General features: G+C 46.0%; 1 protein-coding gene across 1 annotated transcript in view; it reads right to left on the bottom strand.

Moving 5' to 3' along the window:
* Positions 1–8,311, bottom strand: part of bmal1a (basic helix-loop-helix ARNT like 1a) — a 59,905-nt gene extending 51,594 nt beyond the window's left edge. The window contains exon 1 of the mRNA XM_088997570.1: positions 8,187–8,311. The gene's annotated coding sequence lies outside the window, so the exon portion shown is untranslated. The remainder of the gene's footprint in view (positions 1–8,186) is intronic.
* Positions 8,312–8,713: the final 402 nt, after the last annotated feature.

The raw sequence follows: 8,713 nt of genomic DNA, 5'->3' as shown, positions 1-8,713 counted from the left end.
GTGGCACCGAAACCAGACGATGCCACAGGTGCGGAGAGACGGGATACATCTCATGGCAGTGTGGAAAACCAGCGGAAGAGTCCATGCCGACCGCTGACTCTTCTAGTGCCCACCCTGCTCACTATGCCTCCCTCCTGGGGGGTAGTGAAAGCGCACTAACAAGACCCCCCACCTGTCCAGTGATGGTCAATCAACAGGATGTTGAAGCCCTGCTGGACTCCGGAAGCCTGGTCACCTTGGTGCCCCAAACGCTGGTCGATCCAACCAGGTTATCTCCGGAGAAAACCCTTCCAGTCTCCTGCGTCCACGGAGACACCAGAGAGTACCACACTACGGAACTCACCATGACCACAACCAAGGGAATCATCCGCACGGTAGCTGGTGTGGTTGACTCTCTCCCTGTCCCCCTCCAGATTGGACGCGACTGCCCGGCCTTTCACCCCCTGTGGAGAGAAACACAGGAAAGACTGGCCCGACTGCCTCGGAAGGGGAGAGGTAAGACGCGTGCAGTGAATACTCAAGCCTACCCCTCTAATTCACTCTCCCCAGCCTGTGCCCTCCTCGGGACAGCAAATGCACCACCAGAGACGGACTCTGGCCCAGAGACCGCCGAGGAAACTCCAGCGCCAGAAAATCTCCCGGCGTCCAGTGGTGATGAGAACCCAGGGACCCAGAAGCTGCTTCCTCTAACAGGCCGGTATGGTACAGCCCAATTACAGGATCCTACCCTTGCCAACGCCATGAAGAATGTGCAGGTTTTAGAGGGGGTAGTACTGGGGGAAAGGACAAGCCCCACATACCCCCATTTTGTGGTTGATCGGGGGCTATTATACCAGGTTACGAAGCAAAATGATGAAGTACGTGAGCTACTTCTTGTACCACAACCACACCGAGCTACAGTACTAGACTTGGCACACACCCACCTGCTAGGGGGACACCTAGGGGTGGAAAAGACAACAGAGCGAATCTTGCAACGGTTCTTCTGGCCAGGGGTACACAAGGATGTCGAGAACTATTGTCGTTCTTGTCCCGAGTGCCAACAGGTGGCGCCCAAGCCCACATACAGAAACCCGCTAATTCCCTTACCCATCATTGAGACCCCTTTTCAGAGGCTTGGGCTGGACATAGTCGGACCCCTATCAAAAAGTGCGAGGGGACACCAGTATATTTTAGTAATGATGGATTATGCCACCCGGTTCCCAGAAGCTGTCCCCCTCAGAAAGGCTACCACAAAGCAAATCGCAAAGGAACTGTTTGCTCTCGCCAGCCGGGTAGGGATCCCAAAGGAAATACTGACCGACCAGGGAACCCCCTTTATGTCCAAGGTCATGAAGGACCTGTGTGCCCTGCTCAAGGTCAAGCAGCTGAGAACCTCCATCTACCACCCACAGACAGATGGATTGGTAGAGCGATTCAACAAAACACTCAAGGCCATGATGAGGAAAGTTATCAAAGAAGATGGCCGAAACTGGGATCAACTGCTCCCATACTTGCTGTTTACCGTGAGGGAGGTACCACAGTCTTCTACCGGTTTCTCACCCTTTGAGTTGTTGTACTCTTACAGGCCCCGGAGACTGCTGGATATCACCAAAGAGGCTTGGGAAGAGCAGCCGTGCCGACAACGTACCCTCATCGAGCATGTGGGGGACATGCGGGAAAGGATGAAGGCCATTTACCCCATAGTGCGAGAACACATGGAAGCGGCCCAACGACAGCAGCAAGCCTCCTACAATAGACCTGCCCAGCCTCGAGAGTTCAAGCCAGGGGACCGAGTGCTGGTCTTGGTACCAACCGTGGAGTGCAAGTTCCTGGCATCCTGGCAGGGGCCCTTTGAGGTCATCGAACGCGTGGGGGAGGTGAACTACAAGGTGAGGCAACCTGGTAAGAGGAAACCTGAGCAGATTTATCACGTTAACCTCCTAAAGAAATGGCATGCCAGAGAGGCGCTGTTTAGTTGCCTACCCCCCAGCGAGGCGAAGGAACCGGCCTGAGAAGACGTCCAGACGGGTCCAAATTTGTCCCCACACCAACGCCAAATGACCCTCGAATTGGTTGAGCGTAACCAAGACGTCTTCTCCTCCATACCTGGACACACGGACGTGGTGCAACACGACATACGCACCACACCTGGAAAAACGGTCCACCAACGTCCATACCGGGTGCCGGAGGCCCGTAAGGCAGCTATTCAAGAGGAGATACGGAAGATGCTGGAACTTGGAATAATTGAGGAGTCCCAAAGTGCCTGGGCAAGTCCGATCGTGTTGGTTCCCAAGCCAGACGGGTCAATACGATTCTGCAATGACTATCGGAAGTTGAATGAGGTGTCTGAATTTGATGCGTACCCGATGCCTCGTGTTGATGACCTTATTGACTCCCTGGGACAGGCACGCTTCATCACCACTCTCGACCTCACAAAGGGTTATTGGCAGGTGCCCCTGACCCCGGCATCAAAGGAGAAGACACCTTCGCCACACCTGAGGGGCTCTACCAATACACCAGGCTCCCGTTTGGTCTCCATGGAGCACCCGCCACGTTTCAGCGCATAATGGACCGGATTCTCACCCCCCACAAGATGTACGCAGCAGCATACTTAGATGATGTCGTCATACAGAGTCCCGACTGGGAGAGTCACTTACCCCGAGTGCAAGCTGTGATTGACTCCATCAGAAAAGCAGGTCTCACAGCAAACCCGAAAAAGTGCAGGTTGGCATTCGGCGAGACCAACTACCTGGGCTACACTATAGGACGGGGGCTGGTGAAGCCTCAAGAAGCAAAACTATGGGCTATACAAGATTGGCCCCAACCTCTTACCAAGAAGCAGGTGAGGTCGTTCTTAGGCATGGCTGGCTACTATAGACGCTTTATCGCTGACTTTGCTACTATAGCAGCCCCCATGACAGAATTGACGACCAAAAAACACTACCGATTGGTGAAATGGAGCCCAGAGGCCGAAATGGCCTTCGCCAATCTAAAACGGGCGCTATGTTCCAGTCCGATCCTGGTGGCACCAGACTTCAGCAAGGACTTCATGGTGCAAGCGGATGCATCGGAAGTTGGTCTGGGGGCGGTATTCTCGCAAGTACATGGAGGAGAGGAACATCCCATCCTGTACCTTAGCAGGAAGCTGTTGCCCAGGGAAAAAAATAATTCCACCGTGGAGAAGGAGTGCCTTGCCATTACATGGGCGCTGGAGTCATTGCGCTTCTATCTCCTGGGAAGACGCTTCACGGTGGTCTCTGATCATGCTCCTCTCCAGTGGATGGCCAGGAACAAGGAGACCAACAGCAGAGTAACCTGATGGTTCTTGAGCCTGCAGGCCTTTAACTTCTCTGTTGTCCACAGGGCTGGCAAGCGCCAAGGCAATGCGGATGCCCTCTCCCGAAGGGAGGCCTTCCTGGCCTGTTTCGCATCCTTCACCCCGCCGAGGACATCGGTCTCAAGGGGGGGGATGTGTGATGTCACGAGAGGCTGTGTCCTGGAGGGCAAATACATCCCCCTAAGATGGCTCCACCCAGAGAGAGTCTTGGCCCCACCTGGTGGAAGGCAGCAATTAAACCCACACACCTGCGGCTGATCAGGACTTGATTGGAAAGCAGGGCTCTTAAGGCAGAGAGCCTCTGAGTGTGAAGCTTGGGGAAAGACAAGCTCGATTGCTGTGCTCTGTGGAGAAGTTGATTGCTGCGTGGAACTCATTGCCAGTTGGGACCACACGACTGGACACTACATGACGAGGACGTCAAGAGGGGTGAGGCCTAGAGACTCTTGTAAAGAACTCCGTCTTCAGTTTTACCTCAGAAGAGACTTTATTTGGATTTAAGTAGCAGAAGAGACTTTATTTGGATTTAAGTATCAGAATCAGAATCAGAATCGTCTTTATTGCCAAGTATGTAGAACACACAATGAATTTGTTTCCGGTAGAACACGCTGCACTAGTATCGTCGTCAAAAAAACTGCTAAGTGGCACTATCAGAAGAGACTTGATTTTGACAAGTATTGGAAGAGACACTATTCGAACCTTTGTTGCTTGTGAATTCCCCCTGGAACCCTTGATTAAAACCTTTTGTTTGTATCCAAACCTGTCGTCCATTGCACTTCTTGTCCCGTCCCGCTGAGAGCCAGCCTCTCATGATATCACAATATATATATATTGGATTGGATATGCCTTTATTAGTCTCACAGTGGAGAAATTTACATTTCACAGCAGAAAAGTGATGAAAGGAATGAAAGTAGTAAATAAAATACATGAGCTGCTGGAAAGGCAGCCACTCTCGCGGCGCCGTCTTGAAGTCAAAAGAACAAAAAAAACCTAAATAACAAATAATATGACAGCATAGAGACAATATGACAAAACAAAGACAGAGAGACATTCATTCTTCAGGACTTGCTGTACCCTCTTTGTGATGACATGAAGCAGTTCTAGATGAAAGAGGAGAGGATCAAAGTGTCTTTCCACCAGTGGATCAGGGACATCATGGTGGAACGTGCACGTCGACTACAAGCTAAATGTTGAAAGCAAACACGCAGCTGCAGCATCCATTGACGAAAAGAGATTGTCTCACATCTCCTGTTCCACATAAATCTGCTTCAATTCCAAGCCGCAACAATTCCACATACGCATCAGCGCTCTGCGCTGATGCTCCTTTCTTCTTATCGCGGGTTCCCCAAGCCATGCATCCATCTAGCCGCAGACTGTCCAACAGCACTGACCTTTCCGCTAAACAAAGCGGGGCTGTGAAGATGCTGCCCATTACAGGCGCAAAAAAGCACAATGGCCCCTTTGGTGTCCAGCGATGGCAGTCGAATGGCTCCGACATTCCTCCCATTCAAAAACACACACACACATATATATATATATATATATATATATATATATATATATATATATATATATATATATATATATATATATATATATATATATATACAGTAAAGTCTCGTTATATCGATATCGGATATATCGATAGTCCCGGTTATATCGATACTATTTCTATGCACGCACAGAGAAAATTACATGCAAACAGGGTCGGATATATTGATAGTCCCGGTTATATCGATATTTTTTCGGACTCCCTTGAATATCGATATAACGAGACTTTAATGTGTATATATATATATATATATATATATATATATATATATATATATATATATATATATATATATATATATATATATATATATATAGTGACACCTCAACTTACGAACGCCTTATAATACGAACTTTTCATCATACGAACGTCAAATTTATGAATATTAAGCCTCATAATAAGAACTATTGTCATATTACACACTTCGGTGGAAGTGTGTATACATAAATACATAATCTTCTGCGGAAGAACACGAAAGCACACGACCTTCGGCTCTGGTGGAGTGATCTTCGGCAACTGAACAGCGCTCCAGCCGACGCTACTGTGCACAGCCCCTCTTATTGAATGCACACGTCCATCGCCTCCTTGCAGCTTTTTGCTTATACTTTTACGATTATGGCACCGAAAAAAACCCACTACAGGCTCGTGTTCAGCCCAAGAAGAAACACAATAAAATCACCATCGCTGAGAAGAAGGAGATAATTGAAAAACACGAACGACGTGTGCGTTTGTATGATTTAGCGACAGAGCGCGGCTATGCTAAATCCACCATCGCTACCATCCTTCGCAAGAAAGAAGCTATCAAAGGTGCGTCTGTTGCAAAAGGTGTTTCCATGCTCTTAAAGCGACGGTCTCGGGCAATCGAAGAAGTTGAAAAACTTCTGTTAATTTGGATTCACGAAAAGCAGCTATCCGGCGACAGCGTGAGTAAAGCTATTTTATGCGAGAAAGCACGGCTAATTCTGGAAGTAAACCTGGAAGTTCTGTGCTTATTGCGGATTTTAAAGCCAGAAACGGACTTCGTTCGGGAACATCTGAGGGCGAGGAGGAGATGGCTGCAACATCAAGTGAGCTCATAAAAACAATGTTGGCAAAGTGGAATGATGTGCAGGCTTTTACCGAACAGTTCCATCCAGAAAAGACTGTGGCTATGACCATCATCAACATGATGAACGATAATGTGATGCCTCAGCTTCGTAAGACCTTACAAGTCAGAAAGCAACAGGTGTCTATTAAGAGGTTTTTAATCAGTAAAAATGATGAGGAGTCCCCAAAGAAAAAAGAAGAGAAGCCACACCAGAGGTTAAGTTGCCAACAGTCCTTATGGATGGTGACTCTCCTTCCATAAGCCATCAACGACCATCAAAAAGGTAAATAAAACTTTATTTTACAGCACAGTTTATTTCTTTAATTACAGTCCTCATGTAATGTGCCTCTCTTTCCAAACAGCAATTCCCTTTGACCTTCGACCTCCAACGCCATTCCATCAAGCCATCAATGACCATCAAAAATGTAAATAAAGTGATTTTATGATACAATGCAGTGTATTTCTTTCATCACAATACAATAGCACATTTATTATATATAGAATACGGTATGTTGTGTGTAGTTTTAAGGCTTATTTAGTTGAAAAGTATATTTTATGGAAAACCGGGAACGGATTATTCCCATTTTAATGGTTTCCTATGGGATTCTTTTTTTTAGATACACACTTTTCGCCTTACACACTGTCTGGGAAGCAATTAAGTTTGTAAGTTGAGGTCTCACTGTACCTTTATTGTTATTTATTTTGTAGTACATGTTTCTTTCTGCAAGTCCAGTTTTGCATATAAAAAATATTATTACTAAGTCCGGCTTAAACAAAACTGCCTTCAAATAACTTTAAAAATGGGATAACTTCAACAAGACATAATTTTTGGACAATATAGATATCTCAGGCACTGTGCCACTTTTACCACAAACTTGAATATGACCCAAGTTGAACTGCAATTTGCGATCTCCTCACAAATATATCTGTGCCAGTAGTCATGCCATAACAGTATAATACTGTGATTACAAAAGTGTAGCCTGTGAGTTTCAAGCAGCACAAAGCTTTGTGAAGTGGTTATTTCAGAAAAACTCAAATTAAAAATACACAAATTTGAAGGCAAATTATCACAAAGGATCTAAAAAAATGTCTTCTATGTAAATACAACAAGAGAACCAGTGATGCTTTTTGGCGCTAGATTTAACAGGGCAAGTTGGACACCACAATTTATTAATTTGTAGCACACCGTTAGACTGTAATGTGCATTGTCAAAAAAATACAACTTCCACAATACTGCTGTGTCACAGGAACATTGGTTTTATCACGATATCTTCATGGTAACACTAATGACAAAGGAACTTACTATCTGGATATGAGCACAAATACAAGTCTGAAGTTCACAACAAACCTCGAGTTCTTCTGAAACAAAATGGTCATTCAATAAGGTACAACATCAAAACAAAACGTGTCAGGCCCGTGTGTGATTTTTTTAATACTGTTTCTGAAAAAAAAATGCTTTTCTCGTGAATCCATAATGCCCATGAGCCAAAATCTGACAACAATCTGATCGTGGTCGCTTCAAGGGGACGAATTCAAGTTTAACAATGTAGCATGACTGTCAGTCCACTTCTAAGCCCACACAACAGTGTGTACAAACTGGAAATTGATTACCATCAAATGATGCCGTCGGCAGAGAGAAACGCGGATTTGATTGGCACAACCAGTGCCAAACAAAATTGTCACAATTTTATGACCAAATATGAGCAAGACATTTCAGAGTTAAGGGTGGGCCACTACCACACCTGGCTGGGTTCTTTACGGAAACAGTACGTATAGATTCTTGAAGATTTTAGAACAGAGGATGCTCTCGAAGAAAAAGTGCAGTAGTAGCTGACCGAGGCCTGTTTACATAGCTAATGTCTTAGCTTTAGGGCGCAATGTTCACCTGGTGGTTAGCACTGGACACATTTTAGAAACATAGGCAGAGGTTTAAAATTCCAGGTTTTTTTTTTAAAGATTTGATTAGCTGTATGAACGCATCGGTAACCTACGGGTGTGTTCCAATTCATTTCACCACTATAACATTTCGGTCAAATGACTAATAACGCCAGTGGCGAGAGGCAGTACGGTAAGCTAAATGTCAAGAAATGACCAGCGAGCTAATCTGTTCTTTCTTCACACCGCTGTGAAAACATCGACGACATACATCATCATGGATGAACACCGGAGAGGCAGAAGTATCCGATATACGACATAGACAATGCGCATGTTGGTTTACATGTAATACTTACAGTACGATTTGACTATCCATTGAAGGCCGGGTAATGCGTTGTAGAAAGTCCAAGAACTGTGACATAAACGATTTTCAATCGGTGACCCAGTTTCTCTTCACCGTCATGCCTGTCGGAAAACTAACCTAGTTTTCCAACCAATGACAGCAATGCTGGCGCCATTGGCTCTCCTGTGGCCAATGAGAAAGGCGTTTAAGACTGCAAACTATTACGGACGTTTCTCTTGACCAATTAACACTCTTTGTCAAATGAAAAGCAGAGGCTACTTGAGCGTGAGAGTTCCCCTGGTGACCAATTCAAGGCGAGTCGAGTCACGGTGTTAGGTGGTGCTAAATCTATCGAATGCAGATCTTGAAGGCCTCTTGTGACGTATGTGTCACGTAAAATGGAGTGGCACTGGCAGCATCGTGGGACACATGACTGTACTATAAAGTGATCCGTATCTCTTCTTCTTTTCCTTTCGACTTTTCCCTTCAAGGGCTCGCCACAGCGAATCGGTGTCCTCCATCTTCAGAGGTTTGATTCGC

The sequence above is a fragment of the Hippocampus bargibanti genome, linkage group LG05 (assembly GCF_051943395.1).
Source record: "Hippocampus bargibanti isolate YZ-2025 linkage group LG05, ASM5194339v1, whole genome shotgun sequence".
Lineage (NCBI taxonomy): Eukaryota > Metazoa > Chordata > Actinopteri > Syngnathiformes > Syngnathidae > Hippocampus > Hippocampus bargibanti.
The sequence above is the reverse complement of the archived record's forward strand: the minus strand, read 5'-3'. Positions and strand labels throughout refer to the sequence as shown.